Raw genomic sequence first — 21,605 nt, forward strand, 5'->3', positions numbered from 1 at the left:
CAGGCAGACACAATACTAGTCACCTTCAGAGTCTCAAAATAAAATACCTTTCTCCGGTTTTTTTTTTATATTGTCAGGGTAGAAACGCATCAATTTCAGGGAGACTGAAGTAGTTTATTTTCTTAGACTTTTAATATTCATCAAACGGATATTTCAGCAGCCTATTTTGAGTCGCTACTAGATGCTAACATGCAACTTAGTATACCTAACACCCCCGGAAACCTTCGTAGAACACCCCAACTGTAAGGGATTTCCTCCTCTTCTTCCGAAGAGGAGAGGCGAAAAGGATCAGAGGACCAATATGCGGCGTGGTAAATGTCCATGGTTCCATTTAATATGTAAATGTACACATGAACAACTGAATACAAAAACAAGACATGTGAAAACCCCAAACAGTCCTATCTGGTACAGGAACAGGAACAATCACCCACAAAACCCAACACCAAACAGGCTACCTAAATATGGTTCCCAATCAGAGACAATGACTAACACCTGCCTGTAATTGAGAACCATATCAGGCCAAACACAGAAACAGACAAACTAGACACACAGCATAGAATGCCCACTCATATCACACCCTGACCAAACAAAACATTACATTACATTTACATTTAAGTCATTTAGCAGACGCTCTTATCCAGAGCGACTTACAAAACATAGAAACATATAAAGCAAACTATGGTCGGGGTGTGACACCAACCCAGCCTCAAGAGTTTTCTTTATCTCGCTCTCTCCATCCCCAGTTGAAATGACATCGCGATTCAGAGGAAGAAGAAAACATGGAGGACCGGTTTTCCGCTCCCTAATACGTTCATATTGGGAGAGGATGCAGAGGAGCCAGAGTCCCAGCTCACCTCTCCCTAACTCCGGCTCTGTTATGTCTGAGCGGAGGTTTTATCCTGCTAAAGGCCCACTGAACGCTTGACCGTCTTGGGGCTTTACGACTCCCCCAACTCCAGAGCTCGAGACAAGTCGCTCTCCCAGGGAATGAAGTGCTCAGACAAGACAGAAGGGAGCACAGACACAGACAGTGGGATTTTGTTTTGATGGCAACGAGTCAGTTACACTTCCCCTGGGTTTAATACTCAGTGTAGTCTACACGTTAGTTATTAGTCAGTTGAGGATTGGGCCTTTTTTTCACTCTCTCGCCCCTCTGTCTTCTTCTGGCAATTGTGAGAGAGCTGGAAGAGTATTTGTCCTCTGCTAGGATTTCCTCAGAGAAAGAGACTGACGGATGGGATCAATTAAACATCAGTGGATGCGCTTAAAGAATGGAATTCTCAGTTGAAGGAAGATGTTCTCTCTCTCTCTCTCTCTCCTTCCACCATCACCAAGGTTTTGAAGCTTATAATACCTCAGATCATCTGAATATTGAAGTCAGTGTGTTCAGCAATTGAAGTAATTACGTGGCAAACGAAAAACATTTTTCAATTATCTCCAATTTTAAAGCAGAGTTAAAATAATTTCTGTTCTTTATTTCCATATGTTTGTACTCCATTTGAAGTTTCAGTGTTTTCAACTCTGGTTGAAAGGCTTATCATCACATCCTCTCTGATGATTTTGGAAAGAGTTTCGAAAGAGTCCAGAAGCGTAAAAAAAAAAACTACTGTATGTGCAAATATATCTGGTTCATGACAAACAAAAATAAATCAATAATCCAGTCATGTATCTTAATGTGACAGACTATAATACCATCACCTCGAGTAGACAGTGGGTTTTATAGCAGGGTTTATCCAACAGCTCAAGGCAAATGATGTCCTCATACTCAATGCCAAAATGCCATTTTCCGAGCCTCCTTTCCTCCAGAATTATAAAGCATCCTTTCCTCATCGCTCTGAAATGAGGATTCTTATGTAACACCGACGAAAAGGTTCCTTCTTTTTAGCCTACCGTCAATGGCCCTTGACACCGCGGTCTCGATATTAGGACAGCCTCGGGAATTTATTTCAACCGATGTTGTCCGAATAAGCACACCATAGAGTTCAAAACAGTTATAATGGATCAAAGTGTACATTTCATTGTGGATATCTATTAAATCTGAATAACAACAAATCAATGTATTTGAAGCACAGTACTTTAATCCACCTCTGCCATAGGGCAATGTGTGTATGTCCAAGAAGGGTAAAAACATCTAGCTAATTAAAAATAAACAATTTACTCTCATTGTAATCAAATGAATAATTGAAAGGTTGCATTAGACGTGTTACCTTCACCAGATGTTTTACAGTACGTACATTCAATTAATCATCTGATGGAATGAGCATAGAGATCCTATTAAATTACTAGAAGGGCTATGCCATAAGCCCACAAAGTTACATAATGGGGTGAAAATGGCAGCCATCTTGGTCAGAGAGAAATCCAAGACCGAAATGGAATGAATGGCAAAAGAAACATTGGTGATGGATTTCCTGCTTAGCAGGAAAATAAAAGTAAGGCATGTGATGTATCATAAATTGTGTTATGAAATGATAGTCAACCTAAAATAATCATATAATTATAAATGCATTTCTTCACATTCATTTTTTTTACAACATTTTATTATTTATTATTATTTATTTATTATTTTAGCAACTCCCTGACCAACATGGCTGACCTTTGGACCATCTTAACAAGGTTCATGAATATGAATTAAACAAAGTGATGACCTTCAATATTCACATCTCTCAATGTGCATAACAAAATCTGATTGAGAGTAGGTATGTTTTTTGAACCCACCTATGTTATTGTTAATCAGTTTCTAAATCACACACCGTATGTGCAGTTCAAAGATAAGTCTACCGTGTGTGATCTAAAAGATACTCCGACACTCTCAGTGTAAGTAAAGAGGCCAATTAATTCAAGTTGCAGAGTGAGAAGGGACATTCCGGCAATTATTGAAGTCTTGATTTGCCCAGGTTTGCTAAGAAGCTGGAGAGAATGTGGAGAAACAAATTACTATATTGAGTACTAAGCATAATTGAGTTCAGTTTTACTATCAAAACTTTCTTGCATGATCTGGTGTGCCTCTCTCAAGTTAAATAAATAATGTAATTTCAGAAAAGGGGTCTCCATCCTTTATTAGCATACTTTTAAAAAACCTTTTTTTTCTTCTGCTTAATAAAAGGCACATTGTTCTCTTCTCTAACGAGCAACTCTTCTCTGGTTGCTTAGTGTACAAGATATGTTTTCTGTCAATACACGTGGTAAAAGAATGGTTGGTAAACATCAAATTATATTTAGTATTTTCCTGAAAATACTCAGTTGTTCAGTTGTTATTGTTTGTTTTTTCTCCTATTATTTACTCTCAACATTATTTATCCGTTATTTTAACGGGTAAATTGACTGAGAACACATTCTCATTTGCAGCAACGACCTGGGAAATAGTTACAGGGGAGAGGAGGGGGATGAATGAGCCAATCGTAAACTGGAGATTATTAGGTGACCGTGATGGTTTGATGGCCAGATTGGGAATATATCCAAGACACCGGGGTTAACACCCCTACTCTTCCGATAAGTGCCATGGGATCTTTAATGACCACAGAGAGTCAGAACACCAGTTTAACATCCCATCCGAAAGACAGCACCCTACACAGGGCAGTGTCCCCAATCACTGCCCTCTGGATATTTTTTTAGACCAGAGGAAAGAGTACCTCCTACTGGCCGTCCAACACCACATTTCAGCAGCATCTGGTCTCCCATCCAGGGAGCAACCCTTTTTAGCTTCAGAAGCAAGCCAGCAGTGGTATGCAGGGTGGTATGCTGCTGGAATAAAGTTAATACATTACAATTAAAATACATTACAATTATTCATAGACAAACAAAGAATATTGATGTTCTGATTCCATGCCAAAGCATATAGTTTACATACACCTTAGCCAAATAAATTTAAACTCAGTTTTTCACAATTCCTGACATTTTATCCTTGTAAATTGTCAGTCTTAGGTCAGTTAGGATCACCATTTTATTTTAAGAATGTGAAATGTCAGAATAATAGTAGAGAGAATGATTTATTTCAGCTTTATTTTTTTCATCACATTCCCAATGGGTCAGAAGTTTACATACACTCAATTAGTATTTGGTAGCATTGCCTTTAAATTGGGTCAAACGTTTCGGGTAGCCTTCCACAAGCTTCCCACAATACGTTGGGTGAATTTTGGCCCATTCCTCCTGACAGAGCTGGTGTAACTGAGTCAGGTTTGCCTTTTTTCAGTTCTGCCCACACATTTTCTATAGGACTGCGGTCAGGGCTTTGTGATGGCCACTCCAATACCTTGACTTTGTTGTCCTTAAGCCATTTTGCCACAACTTTGGAAGTATGCTTGGGGTTATTGTCCATTTGGAAGACCCATTTGCCACCAAGCTTTAACTTCCTGACGGATGTCTTGAGGTATTGCTTCAATATATCTACATAATTTTCCTCCCTCATGAGGCCATCTATTTTGTGAAGTGCACCAGTCCTTCCTGCAGGAAAGCACTCCCACAACATGATGCTGCCACTAGGAGACTGAACGCGTCTCCTTCCTGAGCGGTATGACGGCTGCGTGGTCCCATGGTGTTTATACTTGCGTACTATTGTTTGTACAGATGGAAATTGCTCCCAAGGATGAATCAGACTTGTGGAGGTCCACCATTTTATTCTGAGGTGTGGGTGATTTTCTTTTTGATTTTCCCATTATGTCAAGCAAAGAGGAACTGAGTTTGAAGGTAGGCCTTGAAATACATCCACAGGTACACCTCCAATTGATTCAAATTATGTCAATTAGCCTATCAGAAGCTTCTTAAGCCATGACATAATTTTCTGTATATTTCCAAGCTGTTTAAATGCACAGTCAACTTAGTGTATGTAAACTTCTGACCCACTGGAATTGTGATACAGTGTATTATAAGTGAAATAATCTGTCTGTAAACAATTGTTGGAAAAATTGCTTGTGTCATACACAAAGTAAATGTGCTAACCGACCTGCCAAAACTAAAACGGGTTTTAATGATAATGATTTAATCCAACCTAAGTATGTAAACTTCCGACTTCAACTGTAGATTCCATCAGAAGAAAATGTTTGAGGTCTGAAAAAAATCCCCTTTAACTGCGCATCTAGCTGCAGCACGTCATGGCAGGGTTAACAAAACAATCGCCACCTAATTGATACAAATAATCATTGCCTACTTTGCAACATTTAATTGAGACTTACTTTAATTGAGAATGTTTCTGGGGAAAGTATTTCTTTCTACCCACAGACGGTTATCATTAGCATCACAAAAACTATATACGGAGTGACAAATGTGCGCACAAAACAGACAGACAAAATTAATTTCGTTACGTTTGGCTTTTTTATGAAATAGGAATGTAAACGTTTTGGAAGACATTCAACGGTTAGAATTGTCGACCCGAAGTGTGAGCTTTAGAAGACTCATAATAGCAAAAAGAAAACAGCTATATTTACTGAAGTGAATTCATGCAAAATTACTACACATCATTACAACAACCAGTCCATCACAAATACACAGGTTTTCCTCCATTCAAATATGCGAGCACATGCACACACACGCAGGGGTGTGGTTGGGTAAGTTATTTGTAAATGTAATTCATAACAGTTTACCTGCACAAATTTGTAATCAGTAACGGAACATTTAGATTACCCAAACTCAATAACATAATCTGATTACTTTGTTAATTTTGGATGACTTTCCCCTTAGGAGGCCTTAGAAGTAGACCAAAAGGATCCATCACAAGCATTTGGTGTGTCATCATAGTGGTCTCTGACTTGTGGTCAGACTCACTCAGATGGAACAAACTTAAACTTGCACCTTTTTTCAATGCTGAATTGAACGTCATTGAGAAAACAGAAAGGTATCATAATGTCTTTTTTTTTCACAAACATCCTTTCTACATTTAAAAGTAATCCAAGAAGTAATCATATTTTTGCTGGTTTGTAAATAATTACACTAATCAGTTAATCCCCAACCCTGTGTGTGTGTGTGTGTGTCTGACTCAAATAACTGAGTCATCCGGGAGGAGTAGCAGTGACCTGTGTCCGTCATATTGTTGTGACCAAGGCGCAGCGTCCTCCTCAGACTGCACCAGATCTAATGATGACGGACAGGTCCTTGCGGTGGAGCCACACAAAGGATGAGGAAAAACTCAGACAGAAAGAGGGTGTTTTTGTAACCAAGGTTCATTTGGTGGGGATGCGCTTTTAAAAGTCCACTCTGTTTAGAGTGGATGAGGTCACAGTCTGTTAAAGCGATTCAGATCCCTAAAATACCCACAACTGGAGTCTGGAGTAAAATAAATATGTCAAGTACTCGTCCAGCTGAGTCAGAAGAACTCAGAGATTCCCAAAGCGAGTGCTAAACCCAGATTAACCAAATGTTTTGGACTCTGTATTGCAGCCAGATCAGATTAAGAATTGGGAGGGAGATGGGGGTGACAAGTGCAGAAATAAGCAACACCAGAGACTGACCAAAGGTGGAATTGGACATTTTGAAGTTACATATGCTATAGGAAAGTTTCAGAGTTAACAACACTTTCGAATACATTTGTATTTGTAGAATTTGTATTTTTTTAAGATGCAAATAATTTGCTCTCCCCATAACGCCGAAGCAAAACGTTTAGAAAACAGCAGATATCAAAAATAATAGAAGAACAACTGCTTGCCTTAATTAATAACAATTAAGAGTAGATGGATGATACTGGGAAACTAGGAAGTGTTTAGTGACTTAATAGAGAAGATTTAATAGATAATGTGCCATCCCAACACAAGCAAAAGAGCTGAAGTGATGATTGAAAAAGAAACAGAGATCATATCCCACCGGGCACAAATTAGTTGAGTCAGTTGAGGCTGATTCAACGTAATTTGTCAACGTATTGTGACATGGAAATTTAGTGGAAAATGCATTCATTTTTGAAAAAATGTATCTGTTGTTTTGAGGGTGACGTTTCAACCACAGGATTATTTCATCATTGTAACCCATTTTCAACAGACAAAATAAACTACACAACCAAAAGTATGTGGACACCTGCTTGTCGAACCTCTCATTCCAAAATCATGGGCATTAATATGGAGTTGCCTTTATAACAGCCTCCACTCTTCTGGGAAGGCTTTCCACTAGATGTAGGAACATTGCTGCTATAACAGCCTCCACTCTTCTGGGAAGGCTTTCCACTAGATGTTGGAACATTGCTGCTATAACAGCCTCCACTCTTCTGGGAAGGCTTTCCACTAGATGTAGGAACATTGCTGCTATAACAGCCTCCACTCTTCTGGGAAGGCTTTCCACTAGATGTTGGAACATTGCTGCTATAACAGCCTACACTCTTCTGGGAAGGCTTTCCACTAGATGTTGGAACATTGCTGCTATAACAGCCTCCACTCTTCTGGGAAGGCTTTCCACTAGATGTTGGAACATTGCTGAGGGAACTTGCTTCCATTCAGCTTCAAGAGCATTAGTGAGGTCGGTTACTGATGTTGGGCGATTAGAATTGGTTCGCAGTCAGCGTTCCAATTCATCGCAAAGGTGTTGGATGGGGTTGAGGTCAGGGATCTATGCAGGCCAATCAAGTTCTTCCACACCGATCTCAACAATTTTAACACAGGAGAGGGTCTTCCCCAAACTGTTGCCACAAAGTTGTAAGCACAGAATCATCTAGAATTGTCTGCTGTAGTGTTAAGATTTCCTTTCACTGGAATTAAGGGGCAACGCCCGAACCATGAAAAACAGCCCCAGACCATTATTCCTCCTCCACCAAACTTTACAGTTGGCACTATGCATTGGGGCAGGTAGCATTCTCCTGGCATCCGCCAAACCCAGATTTGTCCATCAGACTGCCAGATGGTGAAGCATGATTTTTCACTCCAGAGTCCAATGGCGGTTAGCTTTAAACCTCTCCAGCCAACGCTTGAAATTGTGCATGGTGATCTTTGGCTTGTATGCAGATGCTTTGCCAAGGAAACCCATTTCATGAAGCCTCCAACGAACAGTTATTATCCTGACGTTGCTTCCAGACGAAGTTTGGAACTCGATAGGGAGTGTTGCAACCGAGGAAAGACGCGTTTTACACGCTACGTGCTTCAGCACTCGGCAGTCCCATTCCGTGAGCTTGTGTGGCCTACCACTTTGCGGCTGAGCCGTTATTGCTCCTAGATGTTTCCACTTTACAATAACAGCAATTACAGTTGACCGGGGCAGCTCTAGCAGGGCGGAAAATTGGTGAACTGACTTGTTGGAAAGGTGGCATCCTATGACAGTGCCACATTGAAAGTCACTGAGCTCTTCAGTACGGCCATTCTACTGCCAATGTTTGTCTATGGAGATTGCGTAGCAGGGCTCGATTTTATACACCTGTCAGCAACGGGTGTGGCTGAAATAGTCAAATCCAGTCATTTGATGTCCACATACCTTTGCATATCTAGTGTATGTTGAATTTGTACCTTTGAAACAACGTCAGATCTTCAACGTTATATACACTATAGGCTGGACCTTCTACTGGAGAGTTAATATATAGCCATTAATTTGGTCCCCCAAGGCCTGCTTAGCTTTTATAGTTGTCACTGACTACTATCAATGTAATATTGCAATAATTACTATCACAAGATCCTGACCAATTGTGGTATTTTTTTTGCGCTGATCTTAACTTATTTTGTACATAATATTTCCTCCATCGTTTCCTATGACCGAAAAGAGCTTCTGGACATCAGAACAGCTATCACTAACTTCGATTTGGACGAGGACTTCTACTTCAATGAGTCGGAGGCAAAAGTCATGTTGATTATCCTGGAGCAGGCCCAAATCCCCAACATTCGAAGGAGGAAGAGATGGCGTAATAGAGAGTGCGGGATACCTGACAAAACTACGTCGGAGAGTGGATAAATCCCATCTACCCTCCGTTCTACTGGTGAACATGCAATCACTGGAGAATAAATTGGATGAGCTCTGTCCAAGACTATCCTATTGTTAGCAGTTGATGTTATTCTTCAATAACACAGACCTCAAAGCAAATCAGGGGGAGGAAAATGGGTTTATTCGAAGAGGACAAATCATACGGGGAGGTAGATGGTCATTCTCCCCTGTCCTCAGTGATGCTCTCCAGTTATTCTCTCCCAATGTGGTTCTCTCCAGTGAACAAAGGGACAGGATGTAGTTTATTACCCAGCCCTAGCCTGTGGTTGACTAATTAGAATTCCTTTCAATAAAACTCTATCCTATTTCAGGTTGGGACAATGAGAACGTTCCATACCATAAGTTCAGGACTGACATTCTTAAAAGATGTTGAACTGAAAACCAACTATTTCCATTGATAATTCCCTATTACAGAAAAAACACTATTTCCATTGATCATTAGTACTCATTAGTAGATTCCTGCATCAATCTTAATTGGACCAATATAAATTGACAATGGTTTGGTCTGTACATTGAGTCTGGAACAGGATACTTGTTATTCCGCCATTGGCCAGTTTTATTGCAAGGAATTCTGATCAGACAGCTGATGTTCTGAAAGAGCTGCACGATATGGATCCCTACAAATCAGCTGGGCTAGACAACCGCTCTTTCTTATCGTCTGAGATTCCTAAAGATTGGAAAGTGGCCACAGTCACCCCCCTCTTCGAAGGGGGAGACAGTCTAGACCCAAACTGTTACAGACATACAGTTGAAGTTGGAAGTTTACATACACCTTAACCAAATACAGTTTATCACAACTCAGTTTATCACAATTCCTGACATTTAAACCATCACAATTCCTGACAAGTTGGAGAGTTATATCTCCTCACTAACTTTAAGTGTCAGCTGTCAGAACAGCTTACCGATCACTGCAGCTGTACACAGCCCATCTGTAAATAGCCCATCCAACCAATTACCTAACTCATCCCTGAGTTTTCTATTGTTTTATTGACTGTATGTTTGTTTATCCCATGTGTAACTCTGTGTTGTTTTTGTTACACTGCTTTGCTTTATCTTGGCCAGGTCGCAGTTGTAAATGAGAACTTGTTCTCAACTGGCCTACCTGGTTAAATAGAGGTTTAATTTTAAATCATAAAATAAATTGGTCAACCACAGGCTATGGCTGGGTTATAAAACTACACGCTGTCCCATGGGAGCGAGTCTTAGGGGAGAAAAACCGAGGACAGGGAAGACTGAACATCTACTTCTCAGCATAACATCTATGATTTGTCCTTTTCAAATAAATCTATTTTTCTCCCCCGGATTTGCTTGAAGAAAAACATCAACTGCTAACACTATCACCGTGATCTGAAGAACTGTAATATCCTATGTTTCTCAGAGTCATGGCTGAACAAGGACAGTAAATATAAATCAAGCTGGTTTTTCTATACATCGGCAGGACAGAACGGTGGCGTTGGGACAGCTCACGGGAAGTGGTGTTTCTCTTTGTTAACAAAAGCTGCTGCTGATCTCTTATGTTAAGGAAGTCTCAAGGTTCACCTGAGTTAGAACACCTCATGATAAGCTGTAGACTTTTTCCCAGAGAGTTTTCATCTATATACAGGTATTTCGTAGCTGTCTATTTACCACCACAAACCGATGCTGGCACTAACACCGAACTCGACTGGCTGAATAGGGCCAAAAGCTAACAACCAGAAGCGTTCCTATTGGCTATTATCCTATTGGCCTGTGACTTTAATGTAGTAAAACATAAGCTAACAACCAGAAGCGTTCCTATTGGCCTGTGACTTTAATGCAGTAAAACATAAGCTAACAACCAGAAGCGTTCCTATTGGCCTGTGACTTTAATGCAGTAAAACATAAGCTAACAACCAGAAACGTTCCTATTGGCTATTATCCTATTGGCCTGTGACTTTAATGCAGTAAAACATAAGCTAACAACCAGAAGCGTTCCTATTGGCCTGTGACTTTAATGCAGTAAAACATAAGCTAACAACAAGAAGCGTTCCTATTGGCCTGTGACTTTAATGCAGTAAAACATAAGCTAACAACCAGAAACGTTCCTATTGGCTATTATCCTATTGGCCTGTGACTTTAATGCAGTAAAACATAAGCTAACAACCAGAAGCGTTCCTATTGGCCTGTGACTTTAATGCAGTAAAACATAAGCTAACAACCAGAAGCGTTCCTATTGGCCTGTGACTTTAATGCAGTAAAACATAAGCTAACAACCAGAAGCGTTCCTATTGGCCTGTGACTTTAATGCAGTAAAACATAAGCTAACAACCAGAAGCGTTCCTATTGGCCTGTGACTTTAATGCGGTAAAACATAAGCTAACAACCAGAAGCGTTCCTATTGGCCTGTGACTTTAATGCAGTAAAACATAAGCTAACAACCAGAAGCGTTCCTATTGGCCTGTGACTTTAATGCAGTGAAACTGACGTCCGTTTGACCTCATTTCTACCTGCATGTCACCTGTGCAACTAGAGGCAAAAAAAACTCTAGATCAACTTTACTCCACATACAGAGATGCATAAAAGCTTTCCCTCTCCCTCCTTTTGGCAAATCTGACCATAACTCTATCCAACTGATTCCTGTTTACAATCAAAAACCCCAACAGGAAGTACCAGTGACACACTCAATACGGAAGTGGTCCAATGAAGCAGATGCTAGGCACAGACTGTAATATGTTCTGTGATTCATCCAATGGCATTGAGGAGTTTACCACATCAGTCACTGGCTTCATTAATAAGTGAATCGACGACGTCGTCCCCACATTGACCGTACGTGCATATCCCAAACAAAAGCCACGGACTACAGGCAACATCCGCATTGAGCTAAAGGATAGAGCTGTCGCTTTCAAAGAATGGGACACTAATCCCACTACGCCAACGAACCATCAGACAAGCAAAGCATCAATACAGGACCAAGATCGAATCCTACTACACCAGCTCTGATGCTCATCGGATGTGTCAGGGCTTGCAAACTATCACGGATTACAAAGGCATACCCAGCCTCGTGCTGTCCAGTGACACAAGCCTACCAGATGAGCTAAATACCTTCCATGCTTGTTTCAAGGCTAGCAATACTGAAATATGCATGAGAGCACCAGCTGTTCCGGATGACTGTGTGATCACACTTTCCATAGACAATGTTAGTAAGACTTTTAAACAGGTTAACATTTACAAGGCGGCAGGGCCAGACGGACTACCAGGATGCATACTCGAATCATGCACTGACCAGCTGGCAAGTGTCTTCACTGACATTTTCAACCTCTCCCTAGCATCATTTTTAATACATACATGTTTCAAGCAGACCATCATAGTCCCTGTGCCCAAGAACACCAAGGCAACCTGTCTAAATGACTATCACCCTGTGGCACTCACATCTGTACCCATGACATTTTTTTCTTCTTCACATCAACACCCTCATTCCAGACACCCTGGACGCACTCTAATTCACACACCGCTCCAACAGTTTCACAGATGACGCAATCTCTATTGCACTCTTTTTTCTTTAAGCAATGGCTTTTTTTCTGGCCACTCTTCTGTAAAGCCAAGTAAAGTAAAGTGGTAAAGTAAAGTGGTCCTATGGACAGATACTCCAATCTCCACTGTGGAGCTTTGCAGCTCCTTCATGGTTATCTTTGGTCTCTTTGTTGCCTCTCTGATTAATACCCTCCTTGCCTGGTCCATGAGTTTTGGTGGGTGGCCCTCTCTTGGCAGGTTTGTTGTGGTGCAATATTCTTTCCATTTTTTTTATCATGGATTTAATGGTGCTCCGTGGGATGTTCAAAGTTTTGGATATTTTTTTATAAGCCAATCCTGACCTGTACTTCTCCACAACTTTGTCCCTGACCTGTTTGGAGAGCTCCTTGGTCTTCATGGTCTCGCTTGCTTGGTGGTGCCCTTTGCTTAGTGGTGTTGCAGATACTTGCTTGGTGGTGCAGACTCTGGGGCCTTTCAGAACAGGTGTAAAAACACTGAGATCATGTGACACTTAGATTGGAGACAGGTGGTTTATTTAAATAATGTGATTTCTGAACGTAATTGGTAGCACCAGATCTTATTTAGGGGCTTATAGCAAAGGGGGTGAATAAATATGCACACACTAATTTTCCGTTCTGATTTATTTTTATTTTTTTTCGAAACAAGTGATTTTTTTTCATTTTATGTCACCAATTTGGACTACTTTGTGTATTTCCATTACATGAAAGCCGAATAAAAATCAATTTAAATTACAGGTTGTAATGCAACAAAATAGGATAAATGCCAAGGGGGATGAATACTTTTGCAAGGCACTATACAGGGAGGAGGTACGAGACCTGGCAGAGTGGTGCTAGGACAACTTTCCCCTCAACATCAGCAAGACAAAGGAGCTGATCGTGGACTACAGGAAGTGGAGGTCCGAGCATACCTCCATCCACATCAACCTGTAGTGAAGCAGGTCGAGAGCTTCAAGTTCCTCTGTCCACATCACATTCGTGAAGAGTGAAAAAATTTGTCAGAAAGTTCTACAGCTGTATCTTGATTGGCTGCATCAACGCTTGGTATGTAAACTGCTTGACATCTAACCGCAAGGCCCTACAGAGTGTAGTGCGTACAGCCAAGTACATCACTTGGGTCGAGCTCCCTGTCTTCCAGGACCTGGCGGTGTCAGAGGAAGGCCCTAAAAATTGTCAAAAACTCCCGCCATAAACTGTTTTCTCTGCTGCCGCATGGCAACTGGTACTGATGCACCAAGTCTGAAACCAATAGGACCCTGAACAGCTTCTAACCCCAAGCCACAAGACTGCTAAATAGTTAGTATTTTGACTCATCACATACACTGCTGTTACTGTTTATTATCGATCATGTTGCCTAGTCACTTTATCCCTTCCTATAAGTACATATCTACCTAAATGACTTCTTACCCAGGAACATCGACTCGGTACTGGTACAGTAAATAGCCATGTTATCATTACTCATTGTGTATTTATTCCTTGTGTTATTATTATTATTATTATTATTATTATTACATTTCTCTTTTTTATCTCTTTGCATTGTTAGGAAGGGCCCATAAGTAAGCATTTTACTGTTGGTCTACACCTGCTGTTTACGAAGCAAGTTATAAAAATAAAAAATTGGAGGGGGTTTGAATTATATTCACTGTTGGAAGTCATTCCAAAGGCTAGATTTAACAGTGCAAATTAAATGTCATATATCATACATTTATTTAGGTCTAAATAGCATTTGCAAAGACATCAACAGCTATTGGTTCAATTCAACCCAGGGTGCAACTAAAAACAGACATTACATATTGGCCTAGGTTTTGAAGCTCTGGTTGATTGCAAATTTAATCTTGAAGTTAATCATTAACACGTTGGATTCACTTCTCAATCTCAACCAAAAATCGAAGTTAAAGCATAGGACTAAATAAAATCAAACTTAAAATGCATTTTAAATCAACATTTCCGGGCCATTTAGCTGTTCTATTAGATGAAGCACAGTGATAACACAATACGTTATTGTATAAATGCAAAGTTTCTGACATTTTATTCCCATTTGAACTTTGTTTAAAGCGCAGATAACACATTTAGATGACAACTCAACCAAAAATCAGGAATTGTTTTACCATTGGAATGTGGTTGTGATGTTAAATTGTTGAAAGCTTAGTGATGACACATTGGGATTTCAACAAACTTCTGGCTGTCTTTCTGAGTGGGTGAATGAAGGCTGAAATCGCATTGATCAATGTCTCAACCAAATATTACCCAATTATCTACACCAATTACGTGGTGGGATGTGTCTGTGTATGGTATTCTGTCAGTTAATGTGTTAGTACATTTTTCACACAACCACAGGCCATGTAAGATCTATCGAGCAAGGTCCAGACTCAATCAAGCCCGTAATGGGGAAGGCCAGCATATTACATTTACCACAATGTGGGTTTGAATAAACAGTCAAGGCAGGATGGTTGGTCCAATATGCAAGGACAATTTAAAAATATACTGTATCGGTCAAAAGTTTGGACACACCTACTCATTCCAGGGTTTTCTTTATTTGTACTATTTTCTACATTGTAGAATAATAGTGAAGACATCAAAACTATGAAATAACACATGGAATCATGTAGTAAAACTACAAGTGTTAAACAAATCCAAATATATTTTATATTTGAGATTCTTCAAAGTAGTCACGCTTTGCCTTGATGACAGCTTTGCACATTCTTGGCATTCTCTCAACCAGCTTCATGAGGTAGTAACCTGGAAAGCATTTCAATTAACAGGTGTGCCTTGATAAAAGTTAATTTGTGGAATTTATTTCCTTCTTAATGTGTTTGAGCCAATCAGTTGTGCTGTGACAAGGTAGGAGTGGTATACAGAAGATAGCCCTATTTGGTAAAAGACCAAGTACATATTATGGCAAGAACAGCTCAAAAATGAAAAGAGAAACATCAGTCCATCATTACTTTAAGACATGAAGGTCAGTCAATCCGGAAAATTTCAATAACTGAAAGTTTCTTCAAATGCAGTCACAAAAACCATCAAGCGCTATGATGAAACTGGCTCTCATGAGGACCGCCACAGGAAAGGAAGACCCTGTTACCAGTTACCTCTGCTGAAGAGGATAAGTTCATTAGAGTTAACTGCACCTCAGATTGCATCCCAAATAAATAATTCACAGAGTTCAAGTAACAGACACATCTCAACTGTTCGAAGGAGACTGCGTGAATTAGGCCTTCATGGTCAAATTGCTGTTTTTTCATCCAAATGTGAGATTTTCAGTTCCAACCGCCGTGTCTTTGTGAGACACAGAGTAGGTGAAGGAATGATCTCTGCATATGTGGTTCCCACAGTGAAGCATGGATGAGGAGGTGTAATGGTGTGGGAGTGCTTAGCTGGTGACACTGTCTGTGATTTATTTAGAATTCAAGGCATACTTAACCAGCATAGCTACCACATCATTCTGCAGCGATACGCCATCCCCATCTGGTTTGCGCTTAGTGGGATTATCATTTGTTTTTCAACAGGACAATGACCCAAAACACTCCTCCAGGCTGTGTAAGGGTTATTTGACCAAGAAGGAGAGTGATGGAGTGCTGCATCAGATGACCTGGCCTCCACAATCACCCGACCTCAACCCAATTGAGATGGTTTGGGATGAGTTGGACCACAGCGGGAAGGAAAAACAGCCAACAAGTGCTCAGCATGTGTGGGAACTCCTTCAAGACTGTTGGAAAAGCATTCCTCATGAAGCTGGTTCAGAGAATGCCAAGAGTGTGCAAAGCTGTCATCAAGGCAAAGGGTGACTACTTTGAAGAATCTCAAATATAAAAAATATTTTGATTTGTTTAACACTTCTTTGTTTACAACATGTTTCCATATGTGTTATTTCATAGTTTTGATGTCTTCACTATTATTCTACAATGTAGAAAATAGTAAAAATAAAGAAAAACCCTTGAATGAGTCGGTGTGTCCAAATTTTTGACTGGTACTGTATTTTCATCAATCTAACTATCCACCTACTGTATCTTTCCTATAATGGCTTCACAGAATTGTTGTAACCTAAGTTCAACATATACAGTAGATAATTAGCATCTAATCCGCTATATACAAGTAAAGTAGTCTAGGATTCAGACAGACAGAATAACACAAGGGTGTCATCCTCAGTAGACAGAGGGCATGGTCAACAACAACCCTTGGTTTAAAACCAGATAGACCAGACAAGAGGGTGAGACAGGAGTCAGAGGTAAAAAACACTATTGCGGCTAATTGGTCAATAAAGCCGTCCGTTCCCATTCAGAAGAGCATCCTTCACTGTGAGACCGGGGCCAGAGTGTTCCCTGTGAAATTAGACATGTTTAATTACTGGAGCGGGTGTGCCTCAGCACAAGTCGGCAGCAGTACTGCAGTGAGGAAGGGAGATAGAGGGAGGGATAGAAAGAGGGAGAGAAGGAGTGAGTGTAGGTGTGCCTTGAATCAGCAGCAGTCTGGCAGTTCGGAGGTATAAAGGGAAAGAGGGAAGGAGAGAGTGTGGCTGGCAGAGAAGGGAGAGATGGAAGGAAGGAGAGAGATAGAGGGAGGTATGGAGAGAAAGAGAGAGGGAAGAAGGATGTAGGTGTGCCTCCAGTCGGTGGCAGTCCTGCAGTAAGGGAGGGAGAGATGGAAGGAGGAAGGGAGTTCTAGAAGGAGTGAATGAGTGTGGCTGGCAGAGCTAGGAGCCAGCCAGACAGCTGCTCCCCTTGTCCCCGCGCTCAGCGGTTGACTAATAGGCAGAGCGGCCCTGTCTCATGTCTCGCAGCCTGGCTGGAGGGGATGTATTGATAATATCCGCCAGGATGTCTCAATCCCCCCCTAAAGGGAGCGCTGGTGGAGGGGCGAGCGAGCGAGGGAGAGGACAAGGAGTCCCTGGGTAGCCGTTTGGCTGGAAGAGAGATGGGGGAGGGGAGGGGGCGATAGAAGGGAGACAGAAAAAGAGAGAGCGGAAAAGAGATGCATGCCAATAAAGCATTTTGAATTGAATTGAGAGAACAAGTGAGAGAAATAGAAAGAGGCAGAGAGGGAGAGGGGGGCTCGGTAGAACGAGAGAGGAGGAGAGGATAGGATGCAGTCTAAAAAATGCTGGGTTGCAGGCATTGGGTCACATTTGTAGCCAATGTTGGGATAGTTAGTACTTTTTTCCAATATGTATATAATAATTGTATTAATGTCACGATCGTCGTAATGAGCGGACCAAAGCGCAGCGTGATTAAAGTTCCACATCTTTATTACGGTGAAACATTAAACAAAAACAATAAACCAATAACGGGACGTGAAAGTAGTGGTGCACGTGCATAAACACAACACAATATCCCACCAACACAGGTGGGAAATGGCTACCTAAATATGAACCCCAATTAGAGGCAACGATTACCAGTTGCCTCTAATACAAAACACCAACATAGAAATATTGAGCTAGAACACCCCCTAGTCACACCCTGACAACACCCGTGACAATTAATATTATATTAGAATATGTAATGTGCAACAACACAAGGAAAGTTGAAATTTGCAGTGTACAAACGTAACATGATCAACAGGAAGGACATTTACTCTCACGGGTGGCCAAACTATCGGAAAGCCACGGCCCTAATAAGCCACACTTCCTGAAAATAACCTATAGATTTTACATTAAAGTGAATAAAAACACAATTGATGATTAAATTAACCCATGTTTGGGTAATCCCAACAACCCAACATGTTGGGTTATTCACGCAAGTGTGTGTTCTGTCCAATATTTATCCAGCACCAGTTTAACAAATAACCCAAAATGGGGGTTTTCATTCAGCCGATTCTGTTGAAAAACATTTCTTAAAAAGATGCAAAAAGAGGCCCCCCGGGTGGCGCAGTGGGCTAGGGCACAGCATTGCAGTCCCAGCTGTGCAGTCCCAGCTGTGCAGTCCCAGCTGTGCCACCAGAGACCCTGGGTTCGTGCCCAGGCTCCCTCACAGCCAGCTGCGATCAGGAGGTCCGTGGGGCAACGCACAATTGGCCTAGCGTCGTCCGTGTTAGGGAAGGTAGAGATATCCCTGTCCCATTGCACACCAGCGTCTCCTGTGGCAGGCCGGGTACAGTGCACACACAAAATTGGGGTGAAAAGGGGGTAAAATTCAACAACAACAAAAAAGAGGCAAACAGAAAAAAATGGGGCTAAACATGCCTGAATTTGTCCATGCTTTACAGTGGGATCCACGCATGCAGAGATCATCCGTTCACCAACTCTGAGTCTCACAATGATGTGGCAGTTGGAACCAAAAAATCTCAAATTTTAGACTCATCAGACCAAAGGAGAGATTTCCACTGGTCTAATGTCCATTGCACATGTTTCTTGGCCCAAGCACGTCTCCTCTTCTTATTGTTGTCCTTTAGTAGCGTTTTTTTGCAGCAATTAGACCACGTAGTCTCCTCATAACAGTTGATGTTGAGATATGTCTCTTACTTGAATTCTGTGAAGCATTTATTTGGGTTGCAATTTCTGAAGGTTGGTAACTCTAATGAATTTATCCTCTTCAGCAGAGGTAATTCTGGGTGATCCATTCCTGTGCCAGTCCTCATGAGAGCCAGTTTCATCATGCTTGATGGTGCTTGATGGTTTTTGCGACTGCACTTGAAGAAACTTTCAAAGTTCTTGAAATTTCCTGGATTGACTGACATTCATGGTCATTGGGTTAAAATACAGTCAATCGACGAAACAGCAGGCAAATCATTGGTGCACAATGATGTCATGACTTGTTGTCTTCAAATCGGTTTCTTTCAGTCAATACGTCCTGCGAAATGGCCCATCAGGTTTGATTGTGTTACAAACAAACTAATTGGTTGCAGTGAAACCAAACATGACTGGAAAAGTCACATTCTGTGTGGGTTATTTACCTGGAATGTGTTGTCGAAAATGGAATGAGACGGAATTCACGACACAAGCGGTTCACAAAATGTTTCGTGTTAGGCTATAAAAACGGATTTTATCAAACAAAAGATCATTTATTGTGTAACAATGAGCATTGGAATTGCAAACAGACGAAGATCGTCAAAGGTAAACAATTTATTTTAATGCAGTTTGTGATTATGTTATGCCTGTGCTGGTTGAAATTGTTGTTTTTTATGGGGCTCTATGCTCAGATTGTCACAGTCGTCCTCCTCTTCATCTGAAGAGGAGAGGCGAGAAGGATCGGAGGACCAAAATGCGGCGTGGTATGTGTTCATGATGAATATTTAATAAAAGAAAGCACTGAACACAAACTATACAAAAACAATAAATAAATGACGACCATGAAGCTATAAATGAGACCTGTGCTGACACAAGCAACTAACATAGACAATCACCCACAAACAAACAGTGAAACCCAGGCTACCTAATTATGATTCTCAATCAGAGACAACTAATGACACCTGCCTTTGATTGAGAACCATACTAGGCCGAAACATAGAAATCCCAAAATCATAGAAAAACAAACATAGACTGCCCACCCCAACTCACGCCCTGACCATACTAAATAATGACAAAAACAACAGAAATAAAGGTCAGAACGTGACACAGATAATCGCATTGTATTCTTTCGCAGTAAATCCTTTTTTAAATCTGACAACGCAGTTGGATTAGCAAGATTCTAGGATTTCGATACATGTGAGACACTTGTATTTTCATTAATGTTTAATATGACTATTTATGTAGCGATCACCGTATGTTGTGGAATTTCAGCCCGCTAGCGGGTTCCGTGCACAGAGAGGTTAAGGGTTAATGCCACACGGTCAAGGTTAGGCTTGCACAGATCGGGAGGACCTCAGGAACGTACCTGAGGTCGAATTATGCTTCTCAACCTAACGATCTCTCAGTCATCCAAAAGCAAAGGAAATTTGGGGCCAGGTTTCATTTTGGGCCTACTTTTTTCACGGTCGCTGCGCCTAGACCGAGCGAGCTACGGTGGAGTTGGGCATCTCGTTGAACTCGGCACAGCCTAGAGATTATGGTAATGCCATTGCAGGCTCTGTGTGTCTTTAAGCACCACACTTTGTCACTCCATCCTTGCTGTGTGTGTGTGTGTGTGTGTGTGTGTGTGTGTGTGTGTGTGTGTGTGTGTGTGTGTGTGTGTGTGTGTGTGTGTGTGTGTGTGTGTGTGTGTGTGTGTGTGTGTGTGTGTGTGTGTGTGTGTGTGTGTGTGTGTGTGTGTGTGAGCTCTTTTCTTTGACATCTGTTGGGAAAAATGACTGATTTAAAGTTGGGTTGCCTAATCACACATATGAAGTTTTGAAAAGATTTTACCTTTTTAACCCTTCAAAACAGACACTCTGACCTCAACTAAAGGCACTTCCGGTTGGCACAGGAAGCTTAAAGTAAACACATATCCACGTTAGGGTATGCTTTTACAGAATCCTGAGTTTAAAGTCTTTACGTTAAGAACTGACTGATTTACACAGGGTTGAATGCACTATTTCTCACAAACTAAAGGTTGAGTATGGCAAAACACTTTTAGGGTGATTTTAACCACTTTAACCACTTAACCACTGCTCCAGGAAGCTTAGAATCGACACAGTCAGACCTCATTGTGGCTTGATGGATTGTCATCGAAGACAGGTTCATAAGGCATTATTAACCCATAGGCTCGGTGCATCTCAACAATTGTGTGCCATAGCCAGTGGCCGTTTAGCTCAGTTGGTCAGTGCGTGGTGCTAATAACGCCAAGGTCGTGGGTTTGATCCCCATACTGGCCATGAGTACCATTTTGAATGTCAAAATTGTGAGTCACCCGCGTGTGTATCGTCAAGTGTGCCATAGAATTGATTTTAACAACATCCAGAAATAACTCAGTTGGGAGAGTGTTAGACTGAAAATCTAAATGTCCCTGGTTTGATCCCGGGTTTCGGCATTAGTAGTTGTTCCTTCTTGATGCTCTGGATTCTAGGAAATGGTGTGCGCTACGCTGCTCCTCTGAAAGTAAGTAATGTCTTTCTTTTTCATCTGACATTGTGACATCAGTGTTACATGAAAGTTGCTTGTCATTGTTACATGACAGTAACTATGTGGGGATGTTTTTCAGCGGCAGGGACCGGGAGACTAGTCAGGATTGAGGCAAAGATGAATAGAGCAAAGTACAGCGAGATCCGTGATGAAAACCTGCTCCAGAGTGCTCAGCACCTCAGACTGGGGCAAAGGTTCACCTTCTGACAGGACAACAACCCTAAGCACGCAGCCAAGACAATGCAGGAGTGGCT

The 21,605-nt window shown here is 41.3% G+C and overlaps 2 non-coding genes across 2 annotated transcripts; both read left to right on the forward strand.

The window, feature by feature from the left end:
* The first annotated feature begins 21,030 nt into the window (after positions 1 to 21,030).
* Positions 21,031 to 21,104, forward strand: trnai-aau (transfer RNA isoleucine (anticodon AAU)). Its single transcript has one exon. It is a non-coding gene; the product is annotated as a tRNA-Ile (tRNA).
* Positions 21,105 to 21,185: 81 nt separating this feature from the next.
* Positions 21,186 to 21,259, forward strand: trnaf-gaa (transfer RNA phenylalanine (anticodon GAA)). The gene has a single exon. It is a non-coding gene; the product is annotated as a tRNA-Phe (tRNA).
* The last annotated feature ends 346 nt before the right edge of the window (positions 21,260 to 21,605 follow it).

Source organism: Oncorhynchus masou, chromosome 16, assembly GCF_036934945.1.
Source record: "Oncorhynchus masou masou isolate Uvic2021 chromosome 16, UVic_Omas_1.1, whole genome shotgun sequence".
Lineage (NCBI taxonomy): Eukaryota > Metazoa > Chordata > Actinopteri > Salmoniformes > Salmonidae > Oncorhynchus > Oncorhynchus masou.